The following is a 15,229-nucleotide window of genomic DNA, read 5'->3' on the forward strand; positions in this document are numbered from 1 at the left end:
AAAGGAACGGAACTGTCCAGTAGCTCTTTGAACTTCACCTTGGACCGTGATTCGCGAGCGGTGCCGGAACCCCGAAGACTCCTGACCAGCCGTCGTTGCGGAGTTCTCGACGGGCCAAAGGCTGTGAGCTTTGTTGCATCTTATCATACTTCTCTTTTCTTTGTAAACTGTATTATGTTTCTTTTCTCTCATTAAACGGTGTTTTATCTTTACTTCATTTGTCTTGTCTCTTATTTAACATTCATCCAGATTCCGAACCTGGGTCTATTATTATCGATCCAAAATATTTTGACCTAGTCGGCGGGATCTGTTAAAATGTTTAAGAGAAAAGACAAGAAGCAGTCTCCTCCTGTGGGAGAGAAGTATAGAATAACAGGGTGGAGCACGAGGGATGAGGGTTTTGGCTCTCTTGCCAATGTGCTAGCCCGGTTTGGACCACCACAACATTGGGATACGCAGTTATTGGAACAGTGCAAAGATAGAACTGTACCCCACGCGGTACTGTCTCTCCTGGAGGAAGCGGGCTTCTCACAGGAGAAAAGTAGTCACCCACAAATGGGATGGATTTTGTTGACAGCATTAGGGGCGATGTGTAAACAACTTAAGGAAAGTGAGGCAGAAAACCTACAGTAAAAAACAGCTGTTAAGGTTTTGGAAAGTCAAAACTCGACTCTGACTGAAGTGGTCCGCACTGCACAAGAACGGGCGGATAAAGTTAATGAACAATCAGAAACTTTAATATGCCGTCTGGCGACAGTACAAAATAAAAAGAAAGCCAGACGACGGAAATTACAGATAGTTCGTCAAAGGTACTTGCATTGGTAGCTGGACCCACTTGGGAAGCGGTTCGTTGGGACGGAGACATCTGGTACTCCTCTGACTCAGAATATGAGTGGACAGATGGAGAGGGGAGGGAACGGGACGAAACTAAAGACCCTCCCACATACGCTCCGAGCACGGAAGCTAGACCCCTTATGACAAATAAGACGAAACAGCAAGATGGGGAACAGCTGGTTACTACTAGAGGGGTGCGTGACTTCACCACTAGTGAGTTACAAGAAATAGGATCTCGATTTCGCCAAAAACCCGGGGAATCATTGTCAGAATGGCTAACCCGAATTTGGGACCAGGGAGCATCAGGCGTAATACTTAACCCCGAAGAGTTAACAGAAGTGGGGACTATGACTATGGACCACCATTTCACAGCAGTGCCATGGAATGTCCAGGGCACAGGTTCACTATGGGACATGGTTACTATAGGGGTCCGGCAAAAATATCCTCCTGCTGTTGATTGGGAAGCGGAGGTAAAACCTTGGAATACTATGGCGGAGTGTGCGATACAGTTGCGCAACATGGCAACACAGGGAGGATTATATCACCAACCATATAGGGGGCCAGATCAGGAGCTCTTCACGGCAGGAATGTGGAGCAGGCTGATGAAGAGTGGCCCTCCTGTGATGAAGGGTGCGCTACTCGCATTATTGGGACCAGCCCAAGGGCAGCGGGTGGGGCACGCTTGCCTCTTGTTGGGACAGTTAGAGGATGTAGAAGATAGTGTGCAAGAGTCGAGAACAGCTAATGTAGAGGGGAATCGGAACCAGCGACAAGGTTCGACCTCTGGGAAAAGTACAGGGTCAGGAAAGACAAAAAAAAGAATTATGCGGAGGGACATGTTCGCGGCTTTACTGAAGGCAGGGGTCCCCAAGGAAAAAATTGATGGAATCCCAACAGGAGCGATGTATTCTATGTGGAAGCAACACTGCATCCCGGGAACAGGAAAGTGTGAAAGGAGGGAGGTAAACTAGTCTAAGTCGGATAGCGATAAGTTTGCGGATGTGGAGAAACCACCTCCCGCTAGCCTATACCCCAACGTAGAAGAGCTATGGAAGGCTAGTAAACCCCTCGACTAGGGGTGTGGCTGGGATCCGGGAGTACTCCTCGTTAGAACCACATCAACCCAAGCTCCTGGGAACCTGAGGCCACACATTCTGATTACGATAGATTGGCGGGGGGTGGAGGGGGAAACATACAAAGAGATGTTGCTTTACTAGACACAGGGGCAGAAGTTACTATTGTCCACAGGAACCCGTATGATGATTAATGGGTTCGGAGGGGCAGAAACGCCCGCTGTCCGAACAACTGTCAGAATGGTGTTGGGAAATGGGCCTCCGCACTGGGTAACGGTCTTCATTTCGGCAGGAAAGGAACATATTATTGGATGGACCTTTTAAAGGGAACCACACACAACACCTCGTTCGGGCAATTCTCATTCAGGATATGGGCGATCACAGTAATTGCAGGGGAAGCAAAGTGGGAACCAGTGGTAATACCATGGCCATCGCGTATAGTGACTATGAAACAGTACCGAATACCTGGGGGACACAAAGAAATAGGGAAACCATACAAGGGCTCTTGGAGGCAGGTATCATTAGACATGCGGTGTCCCCCTACAATAGCCCTGTTTGGCCTGTGCAGAAACCCGACAAAAGTTGGAGGATGACTGTGGACTACTGACAACTGAACAAATTTGCCCCTCCCCTGGCAACCGCTGTCCCAGATGTAGTAACTATAACAGAGTGGCTGTCTGAAGAAGGTGCGGAGTGGTATGCGGTAATCGACCTGGCCAATGCCTTTTTCTCCATTCCAATAGCGGAAGAATCCCAGGACCAGTTTGCATTCACTTGGGAAGGGAAGCAATGCACGTTTAAATGGCTACCTCAAGGTTACCTACATGGTGGCCCGGGACCTGGACATGTGCACGTTGGCTCCTAATGTCTCACTGGCACACTACATCGATGATGTACTAATAAGGGGTCCCACCGAGGCAGTGGTGTCAGAAGCCCTAGCTACTTTAGTCCAACACATGCGAGACAGAGACTAGGAGATAAATCCGAAGAAGGTGTGGGGCCCTAGCCAGACTGTCCAGTTTCTGGGGATCCAATGGTCTCGGGGTGAGCGCATCATACCCGAGCCTGTGAAGAATAAAATTCAAGAAATGGCCACCCCCACGAATAAAACTGAGACACAACGGTTTGTGGGACTACTGGGTTACTGGAGGAGACACATACCTCACCTCACGATGTTATTAAAACCGCTGTATGCCGTAACAGAAAAAAAGGCCCACTTCGAGTGGGGAAAGGAACAGCAGGTGGCTTTTGATGCAGTCAAAGAAGCCGTAGCTCAAGCTTTACCCCGAGCCCCGTGAGTGCCTGGACAGCCTTTTGAGCTACAGGTATCCGTTACCAATGATGCTGCAGTATGGAGTTTGTGGCAAATTCAACATGGCACTCGTATACCGTTAGGGTTCTGGTCTAGAAAATTGACAGATGCTGCTACTCATTACACTCCATTTGAAAAACAATTATTTGCATGTTATTGGGCCCTAACAGAAACAGAAGGACAGACAGGGGACGACAAAGTCAGTTTAAGACCAGACCTACCTATATTATCCTGGGTTCTCTCAGAAAATGAGACATAGAAACATAGAAACATAGAAAATAGGTGCAGGAGTAGGCCATTCGGCCCTTCTAGCCTGCACCGCCATTCAATGAGTTCATGGCTGAACATGCAACTTCAGTACCCCATTCCTGCTTTCTCGCCATACCCCTTGATCCCCTTAGTAGTAAGGACTTCATCTAACTCCTTTTTGAATATATTTAGTGAATTGGCCTCAACAACTTTCTGTGGTAGAGAATTCCACAGGTTCACCACTCTCTGGGTGAAGAAGTTTCTTCTCATCTCGGTCCTAAATGGCTTACCCCTTATCCTTAGACTGTGTCCCCTGGTTCTGGACTTCCCCAACATTGGGAACATTCTTCCTGCATCTAACCTGTCTAACCCCGTCAGAATTTTAAACATTTCTATCAGGTCCCCTCTCATTCTTCTGAACTCCAGTGAATACAAGCCCAGTTGATCCAGTCTTTCTTGATAGGTCAGTCCCGCCATCCCGGGAATCAGTCTGGTGAACCTTCGCTGCATTCCCTCAATAGCAAGAATGTCCTTCCTCAGGTTAGGAGACCAAAACTGTACACAATACTCCAGGTGTGGCCTCACCAAGGCCCTGTACAACTGTAACAACACCTCCCTGCCCCTGTACTCAAATCCCCTCGCTATGAAGGCCAACATGCCATTTGCTTTCTTAATCGCCTGCTGTACCTGCATGCCAACCTTCAATGACTGATGTACCATGACACCCAGGTCTCTTTGCACCGCCCCTTTTCCTAATCTGTCACCATTCAGATAATAGTCTGTCTCTCTGTTTTTACCACCAAAGTGGATAACCTCACATTTATCCACATTATACTTCATCTGCCATGCATTTGCCCACTCACCTAACCTATCCAAGTCGCTCTGCAGCCTCATAGCATCCTCCTCGCAGCTCACACTGCCACCCAACTTAGTGTCATCCGCAAATTTGGAGATACTACATTTAATCCCCTCGACTAAATCATTAATGTACAATGTAAACAGCTGGGGCCCTAGCACAGAACTTTGCGGTACCCCACTAGTCACTGCCTGCCATTCTGAAAAGTCCCCATTTACTCCTACTCTTTGCTTCCTGTCTGACAACCAGTTCTCAATCCATGTCAGCACACTACCCCCAATCCTATGTGCTTTAACTTTGCACATTAATCTCTTGTGTGGGACCTTGTCGAAAGCCTTCTGGAAGTCCAAATATACCACATCAACTGGTTCTCCCTTGTCCACTCTACTGGAAACATCCTCAAAAAATTCCAGAAGATTTGTCAAGCATGATTTCCCTTTCACAACTCCATGCTGACTTGGACCTATCATGTCACCTCTTTCCAAATGCACTGCTATGACATCCTTAATAATTGATTCCATCATTTTACTCACTACCGATGTCAGGCTGACCGGTCTATAATTCCCTGTTTTTTCTCTCTCCCTCCTTTTTTAAAAAGTGGGGTTACATTGGCTACCCTCCACTCCATAGGAACTGATCCAGAGTCAATGGAATGTTGGAAAATGACTGTCAATGCATCTGCTATTTCCCAAGACTGCTTAAGTACTCTGGGATGCAGTCCATCAGGCCCTGGGGATTTATCGGCCTTCAATCCCATCAATTTCCCCAACACAATTTCCCGACTAATAAGGATTTCCCTCAGTTCCTCCTCCTTACTAGACCCTCTGACCCCTTTTATATCCGGAAGGTTGTTTGTGTCCTCCTTAGTGAATACCGAACCAAAGTACTTGTTCAATTGGTCCGCCACACAAGGTCGGGCGAGCGCAGCAAAGCGCAGTGCGCTGGAAATGGTATATCACAGACAGAGCAAGTAAAGGAAAAGAAGGAATCACCCGACTACATGAGCATGTGACTGAATACCCACTAACAGTTGAGAGTGAACATACGCAGTCCTCTGTCAGTTTAACCAAAGAGTCACCGATCTCCTGGGTTGTGTCTTTTGAACAGTTAACACCTGAAGAACGTAGCCATGCCTGGTTCACAGATGGCTCAGCGGTCTGGCGAAACGGCCTTCGGCGATGGCGAGGCCGCTGCCTTCAATCCAAAAACCCAGACAATTGTGCATGATGAGGGCGTGGGAGGCTCCAGCCAGCTAGCAGAACTAGCAGCTGTAGTCCTTGCGTTAGAAGAGGAACAGCAACAAGTACACATATATACTGACTCATGGGCAGTAGCCAATGGCATGACGAGCTGGATGCGAAACTGGCATGAACATAACTGGCAAATAACTGGGAAAGACTTGTAGGGAAAGCTCCTATGGGAACAAAAATGGTCCAAAGTCCAGAAGATGAAAAAAACTGTATATCATGTGGAAGCACACATGAAAACACTTCAAAGATCTTTGAATATAATAACACCATTGATAATATAGCCCGGGTACGGGCTGTCAAAGAGGCGGAAGAGGAAGAATATGGCATAGGCAAGTGGGCCCACCACAAATCTGGACGTTTGGGCATTCAGGGTATGACACAATGGGCACAAAATAGGGGGTTACATTTGACTACGGACGGTGTTAAACAGATCATAAACACCTGTGAAATTTGTCAAAAGGTGAAGCATTTTCCCCTAAAACAACAATTAAGAGAGGGACTCAACCAGCATAAATATGGCAAGTTGATTATCTCGGATCTTTACCATTGCACAACGGTTCCAATATTTGCTCACTGCTATTGATACCTATTCTGGACTTTTGATAGCTTATCCAGTGACTAAAGCGAATCAACAAAGTACGATTAAAGGACTGGAGAAGTTAATCACATACTACGGTGAGCCAGCAGAAGTACAGTCCGATAATGGATCGCACTTCACAGGTCAAACAGTGCAACAGTGGGCGGTAGGCAACGAGTTCTATTGGATGTTTCACATACCTTAGTATCCGCAAGCTGCAGGGTTAATAGAATGCATGAATGGACTACTTAAGCAACAGAGTAAAATATTAACTCCCACTAACACATTGCAAGGGTGGTTAATGGTCTTACCACAAGCAGTGCGCAATCTGAATCACCGACCATTACGGGGGGGAACTCCCATAAGTCACATGTTAGGCAAAGTTAGTGTCCCTACTATTGAAAAAGAAAATCAGACTCAGTTTGTGAAGGAGGAAAAGTGTGGGTGCAATACCTCCAGAAACCCTTACAAGCAGGGGAAATCTTAGCGAAAGGTGAAGGAAACACTTATTGGGTGCTCCTGACTGGTCAAGATATTCCTCTCTGTGTTGACAAGGGTAAATTGACTAAACGGGGCTGAATTAATATACTTATGCTTCCTCCCGCAGGAATTCTGCCCAAAATGGCGACTTACCAACTCGTGCTGGCAAGTCTCTGTGTCTCGTTAGCTGTGACTGTGTTACTTCCATCCTCAAACACAGCATGAGATGGCCATATAGGGTGGCGGTTAGCTAACACTGATCGTATGCAAGACAATTTTACCTGTTCTTCCGGGCAAGCCTGCACTATAGGACACTGAAGCGTCACTTGTGACGTATGCGGGTACTGGGGAGGCCCAGGACAGGTGCTATTAACAGTAAGCACGGGGGCCAATATCACGTTATCATCAAGTGGCAAAAAGATATGACAATGATATGCAATGTGCACTCCAATGTGTCGTTATTGCACAACGTCACATGGTCAAGGAGTTGGGCCCGCAACATTACGTCAAGCAATGACACTATGTCAGATGAAATTAAGTTAAATGCGTCTCTATCGCGTGGATGTACAAATGCCTCCGTAATCACTGGTAGGGGGATTATGGCCACATTTTGTCAATGCGTGTAGTTAAGCATTCTAAGAGCCCCATGGATCATTTGCAACGACTGCACTCTACATGTACACCTGTGCTTACATCCCCACCCATATTAAATCTCACACTACAAGTCCGGCATGCGGACAAGCCGTCTGACACTTGTAATATAACAACAATTAAAGCAAATCTGAAAACGTCAGTGAGACAAAGGCGTGATATATTAGCCACAATATTAGGAGGCGTAGGAACAGGAATAGGAGTACTAAACTCTGTGGATATCGAGACCTTACAAAACAAAATAACCAAAAGGTCACTGACCTTACGATACACCATTGGTGGGACATCTTTTACGGATGGTCCCCAAAAACATCTGCTGCTTTGAAGCTGTTAATACATCCTATCGTTGTTTTACTCGTCGCGGTATTACTGATATTACTGCTTGTATGTATTCTTTGGTATAGATTGCGGTCGTTGCTTGCGCATACTCAACGTGTAACTGATGCATTACGCCTTCAACTCGATTATATTACTTAGAATGTCTAAATATCAAGGGTGGATTGTATTGTATAGGGTTAATCACATAGGGTTAATTATGATATTCCGACATTTACAGTATGTTTCTGCTTCATGCCTCGTGGAATGTTGTTGATGCAGAGAGAGAGAGAGAGAGACCTTGATGCGCACACCATCTTGTTTATGAGACTATCGGTGCCTCGAAGTCTCATGCTTTGTGGAAAAACAGCTGGGGCCTTACAGACTAGTTGGCCATAAGCCACATGCACCCATGTTTGTTCAATAGTATAAAGGAACGGAACTGTCCAGTAGCTCTTTGAACTTCACCTTGGACCGTGATTCGCGAGCGGTGCCGAGACCCCCAAGGCTCCCGACCAGCCATCGTTGTAGAGTTCTTGATGGGCCGAAGGCTGTGAGCTTTGTTGCATCTTATCATACTTCTCTTTTCTTTGTAAACTGTATTATGTTTCTTTTCTCTCAGTAAACGTTGTTTCATCTTTACATAATTTGTCTTGTCTCTTATTTAACATTCATCCAGATCCCGAACCTGGGTCTATTATTATCGATCCAAAACAATCAGTCATTAAAAGTTGTCATGCAGGTACAGCAGGTGGTGAAGAAGGCAAATGGTATGTTGGCCTTCATAGCTAGGAGATTTGAGTATCAGAGCAGGGAGGTCTTACTGCAGTTGTACAGGGCCTTGGTGAGGCCTCACCTGGAATATTGTGGTCAGTAATCTGAGGAAGGACGTTCTTGCTATTGAGGGAGTGCAGCGAAGATTCACCAGACTGATTCCTGGGATGGCTGGACTGACATATGAGAAGAGACTGGATCAATTGGGCCTTTATACATTGGAGTTTAGAAGGATGAGAGGGGATCGCATAGAAACATATAAGATTCTGACGGGACGGGACAAGTTAGATGCAGGTAGAATGTTCCCGATGTTGGGGAAATCCAGAACCAGGGGACACAGTCTTAGGATAAGAGGTAGGCCATTTCGAACTGAGATGAGGAGAAACTTCTTCACTCAGAGAGTTGTTAACCTGTGGAATTCCTTGCCGCAGAGAGTTGTTGATGCTAGTTCATTGGATAGCTTCAAGAGGGAGTTAGATATGGCACTTATGGCTAAGGGGATCAAGGGATATGGAGAGAAAGCAGGAAAGGGGTACTGAGGGAATGATCAGCCATGATCTTATTGAATGGTGGTGCAGGCTTGAAGGGCCGAATGGCCCACTCCTACACCTATTTTCTATGTTTTTATGTTTCTATGTGCTAAATTATGGTCAAGGTCCCAAGTGGGTTGCCGGTCCTGTTACGTCCAAGGAGGGTAACAGAGTGTTTATTTTCATGCTCAAGAATGGGCAAACATGTTGATCAGCTAAAGCTGCGGCACAAGGATGATCTGGAACAAGTTGAGGAAGATACGATCAGTGACCAACCAACCTATATTCATTCATTGGAGGACTTCGTTGTCATCAATGAATCTGGACTTTCAATCTCTGACATGGTCATTGCCACTCCCATCAGATCGGCTACCCAGCCTCCAGTCCTAACTGACTCAGAACGCTTGCCCAGAACTGGAGTTGAACTGAGACGATCAATTCGTGAGCTGAAAGCCCCAGACCATCTTAACTTGTAAAAAAAATGATTCTAAGATCTTGAAGGGGGATGTTGTCATGTATGTACGCTTGGGGTTACGAGCCACCAAGTGGCGCCACTGTCGGAGGTCATTGGACTGTACGCACGTGTGTGCGGGCCAGGTATCTAAAGCAAGCTGCCATGTAATGTGGGCACTTTGGGCATGAATAAAGTTGAGCCAGGTTTGCTCCTGAGTGAGTTTACAGTATTCAGTCTATCGAGTTATTACATACATAACACTCCTATACTTTATTGATACTGGCTTCTCCCCTAATGCTGATGCAGCCAAGAAAAGCAAAATGTTACTGAAATTAACTTGCTGCCAAGACTTCACATCATGTCTAAAAGGAACCTGTACGGATCTAATGACATCTCTTATTTGGAGACAAGCACTGTATTTCCTCCAATAGTGATATCAGTGAAGTAAGCCCTCATAATTTTACATAACATGAATTTACTCATAAATTTCCTGGATTTGTAATTTTTAATAAGTTATAGGAAGTTCCATGATTTACCCTCACACACCCACACCATTCCTCACACACCCACACTGACCATCACATACCCACAGAACTCTCACACACGTGCAACGGGACCCACCACTCCCTCATATAGCCACACCCACCTTCACATACCCACACCCACCCTCACACACCCACACCCACTCACACACACCCACACTGACCCTCACCCCTCACACATCATAACCGGGACCCGCTGCTCACACACACACCTGTCCCCTAAGGCTCCAGCTCCCCCCTCCCCCCACACCTCTCCCAGGGGTCCCTGACCCCTGACCACTGATGGATTGATGGTATGATGGTTTGATGGTCACACCGCCGTTTGAAAACGAGCATTCCAAAGGGGCAGAGCAATGGAACACGGGTATTGTCCACATCATCATTGCGGCCTGTTGCTGTGGAAACAGATGGGACAAACAGAACCTTCTCCCCACCTCTCCAACCCCTCTCACTCTCTCCGCCTCTTGCCCTCTCCCCCATCACCTCTCACTCACTTCCCTCCTTCCCCTTCCTCCACATAGATGTGGAATCTATATCGGTAGAGCTGCAGAACACCAAAGGGCAAAGAACGTTAGTGGGAGTTGTGTACAGACCTCTAAACAGTAGTAGTGATGTTGGGGAGGGCATCAAACAGGAAATTAGGGGTGCATGCAATAAAGGTGAAACAGTTATCATGGGTGAATTTAATATGCATATAGATTGGGCTAACCAAACTAGAAGCAATACGGTGGAGGAGGATTTCCTGGAGTGCATAAGGGATGGTTTTCTAGACCAATATGTCGAGGAACCAACTTGGGGGGAGGCCATCTTAGACTGGGTATTGTGTACTGAGAGAGGATTAATTAGCAATCTCGTTGTGCGAGGCCCCTTGGGGAAGAGTGACCATAATATGGTGGAATTCTACATTAGGATGGAGAATGAAACAGTTCATTCAGAGACCATGGTCCAGAACTTAAAGAAGGGTAACTTTGAAGGTATGAGGCATGAATTGGCTAGGATAGATTGGCGAATGATACTTAATGGGTTGACTGTGGATGGGCAATGGCAGACATTTAGAGACCGCATGGATGAACTACAACAATTGTACATCCCTGTCTGGCGTAAAAATAAAAAAGGGAAGGTGGCTCAACCGTGGCTATCAAGGGAAATCAGGGATAGTATTAAAGCCAAGGATGTGGCATAGAAATTGGCCAGAAATAGCAGTGAACCTGGGGATTGGGAGAAATTTAGAACTCAGCAGAGGAGGACAAAGGGTTTGATTAGGGCAGGGAAAATAGAGTACGAGAGGAAGCTTGTCAGGAACATTAAGACAGACTGCAAAAGTTTCTACAGATATGTAAAGAGAAAAAGGTTTGTAAAGACAAACATAGATCCCCTGCAGTCAGAATCAGGGGAAGTCATAATGGGGAACAAAGAAATGGCAGACCAATTGAACACGTACTTTGGTTCGGTATTCACTAAGGAGTACACAAACAACCTTCCGGATATAAAAGGGGTCAGAGGGTCGAGTAAGAAGGAGGAACTGAGGGAAATCCTTATTAGTCGGGAAATTGTGTTGGAGAAATTGATGGGATTGAAGGCCGATACATCCCCAGGGCCTGATGGACTGCATCCCAGAGTACTTAAGGAGGTGGCCTTGGAAATAACGGATGCATTGACAGTCATTTTCCAACATTCCATAGACTCTGGAACAGTTCCTATGGAGTGGAGGGTAGCCAATGTAACCCCACTTTTTAAAAAAGGAGGGAGAGAGAAAACAGGAAATTATAGACCGGTCAGCCTGACATCAGTAGTGGGTAAAATGATGGAATCAATTATTAAGGATGTCATAGCAACGCATTTGGAAAGTGGTGACATGATAGGTCCAAGTCAGCATGGAATTGTGAAAGGGAAATCATGCTTGACAAATCTTCTGGAATTTTTTGAGGATGTTTCCAGTAGAGTGGACAAGGGAGAACCAGTTGATGTGGTATATTTGGATTTTCAGAAGGCTTTCGACAAGGTCCCACACAAGAGATTAATGTGCAAAGTTAAAGCACATGGGATTGGGGGTAGTGTGCTGACATGGATTGAGAACTGGTTGTCAGACAGGAAGCAAAGAGTAGGAGTAAATGGGTACTTTTCAGAATGGCAGGCAGTGACTAGTGGGGTACCGCAAAGTTCTGTGCTGGGGCCCCAGCTGTTTACATTGTACATTAATGATTTAGACGAGGGGATTAAATGTAGTATCTCCAAATTTGCGGACTTTAGACTTAGTTCTTAAAGGAAGGTTAGTTTCTGCATCACTAGTCTTTGTCAATTTTCTTTTTAAATCTGAAAAACTTGCAACTGAAACATACACAAGTTTTATTTTCAATTGCCAGGTGAAATAAGGACGACACAAAATGTGGAACAAAGTGATCTCAATGCACAATTGGTCGAAGATAGTGGAATATTTGTACATTTTATTTCATGGGGGGGAGCAAAAGTGTGCTTTAGAATATTGTTGGGTGACAATGTGAGCTGCGAGGAGGATGCTATGAGGCTGCAGAATGACTTGGATACGTTAGGTGAGTGGGCAAATGCATGGCAGATGAAGTATAATGTGGATAAATGTGAGGTTATCCACTTTGGTGGTAAAAACAGAGAGACAGACTATTATCTGAATGGTGACAGATTAGGAAAAGGCAACGAGACCTGGGTGTCCAGGTGCATCAGTCATTGAAGGTTGGCATGCAGGTACAGCAGGCGGCTAAGAAAGCAAATGGCATGTTGGCCTTCATAGCAAGGAGATTTGAGTACAGGGGCAGGGAGGTGTTGCTGCAGTTGTTCAGGGCCTTGGTGAGGCCATACCTGGAGTATTGTGTACAGTTTTGGTCTCCTAACCTGAGGAAGGACATTCTTGCTATTGAGGGAGTGCAGCGAAGGTTCACCAGACTGATTCCCGGGATGGCGGGACTGACCTATCAAGAAAGACTGGATCAACTGGGCTTGTATTCACTGGAGTTCAGCAGAATGAGAGGGGATCTCATAGAAATGTTTAAAATTCTGACGGGTTTAGACAGGTTAGATGCAGGAAGAATGTTCCCAATGTTGGGGAAGTCCAGAGCCAGGGGTCACAGTCTAAGGATAAGGGGTAAGCCATTTAGGACCGAGATGAGGAAAAACTTCTTCACCCAGATAGTGGTGAACCGGTGGAATTCTCTACCACAGAAAGTTGTTGAGGCCAATTCACTGAATATATTCAAAGAGGAGTTAGATATAGTCCTTACTACTAGGGGGATCAAGGGGTATGGCGAGAAAGCAGGAATGGGGTACTGAAGTTGCATGTTCAGCCATGAACTCATTGAATGGCGGTGCAGATGTGAAGGGCCGAATGGCCTACTCCTGCACCTATTTTCTATGTTTCTATGTTTCTCCCCTTCCTCTCCCTGCCTTCCCTCCCCTTCCCCTTCTCTCCCCTTCCCTTCCCTTCCCTCCCTTCACCCTCTTGTCCTCCCTTCCCTCCCCTTCCCTTCACTCCCCTCCCACCTCTTCCCACATCTCCACCTCCCCCCCTCCCCTCTCCTTCCTCTCCGCTCTCCCTCCCCCCACTCCTTCCCTCTCCCCTTCCTCACCAAACCTTTCCTCTTCTCTCCCCCTTCTTTCCTCCGCCTTACTCTGCCTCTTCTCCCACTTGCTTAATTTAACAATGTCCCTTTACAATGTGTTTGCTGCCTTCTTGATTAGGGGTTGTATTAACAATAACTATGGAGAGGCTTTTTGATAAAACTCTTCCCTCGTCTCTGTTTAAAAGAGTGAATGATTATTTTTTGAATTTTGCAGAAATTTACTGGCAAAACCAGTGAATAATGTTTACCAATGCAACGTTGCAGTAAATGTGAATTTGTTTTTTTTTAAATAAATCTTAAAAAATCCACAGATAAATTAATCCAGAATCTAATTTTTTCCCCCCTCCTTTTCATGTCATGACGTAGTGTATTGTTTCAAAAGCATTCATCTGAGGCGTTCGGAGAAAGGGCAGAACCTCCAGCAGCCTTTGCCAAATATGGGAATTCAAGTGGGAAAAGATTGGAACAGCATAGAATAAGCAAGTCCAAATCCATGGATGAGAAAGATCAACTGAAGGAGACTGATTGGAATATCGGGAGAACCGAGCCCATGTCCAAAAGACAGATGAAGAGGTTAATGATGGGGAAACAGTGGCAGGACCAAAGAAAGCAACGCAGATAAGTGTTGGGAGCAAGTTATTATACATGTATCTTCCCACTTTCATTTCTCCAGTGCCCACTGATTTATGGTGAATCAATAAGTTGTAATCCAGTGATACTTCTGGGATTTTAACAGAGAGTCAGGATAAATGGGTCATTTTCTGGTTGGCAAACAGTAACTAGTGGGGTGCCATAGGGAATGGTGCTGGGCCCTCAACTATTTACAATCTATATAAATTACTTGGATGAAGGGACCGAGTGTAATGTAGCCAAGCTTGCTGATGATACAATGATGGGTGGGAAAGCAAGTTGTGAGGAGGACACAAAGGGCCCGAAATTCAGTACCGCTGGAAAGCTGATGCTCTCCCCCACCACCCCTCCACCACTTTTTGTGGCCATTAGCGCCAAAAAAATTGTGGCTGGGCCACCCCATATTCAGCTCCAATAGTGAACAGATGGGTTCCAGTGCTAATGAACCCTTCCAAAGTGGATTTTTCAGCAGTGTGGCTGTCTTAATTTGAGTGTTACCACCACTGAGAAATTCAGCATGCAGGTAAGGGTTTCTAATGAGCCAGCTACTCCCTGGTATTTTTAAAGGCCAGGGTTTGCAGCAAGGCCCTGAGGGGGGAAGGAGATTGGAAGAATGGCTGGTGTAAGAGGTGCAAGGAGAGCCAACAGGTTCACTGATATGGAGCTGGAAACACTGATGGACAGGGTGAAGGACAGAAGAAGAATACTGTTTCCTGACGTGGGGAGACCTGGCAGACAAGCAGTACATAATGCATGGAGAGAGATTGCAGGGAAGGTGTCAGGCATCTCCATATATGTGAGGACGCACCCTCCCAGGAGGGTGCTGGCCAGTCTGCACCCAGCCCTTCCAGGGTGGTGATGGGTTGACGCCTCCTAACTCTAGGGTGATGGGGATCCTCCTCCTCCTCCTGTGCCTCCTCCTCATTCTCTTCCTCCTCCTCGAAGGCTCGACTTCCAGCGTCTGTCCCTTCATAATGGCCAGGTTGTACAACATGCAGCAGACCACAACGATTATGGAGACCCGTTGAGGAGAGTACTGCAAGGTGCCAACAGAATGGTCCTTATTGTGTTCCTAACACAGTTGAGACTGCACACAGGGAGGTTAAAGTAAC

This window comes from Pristiophorus japonicus, chromosome 2 (assembly GCF_044704955.1).
Source record: "Pristiophorus japonicus isolate sPriJap1 chromosome 2, sPriJap1.hap1, whole genome shotgun sequence".
Classification (NCBI taxonomy): domain Eukaryota; kingdom Metazoa; phylum Chordata; class Chondrichthyes; family Pristiophoridae; genus Pristiophorus; species Pristiophorus japonicus.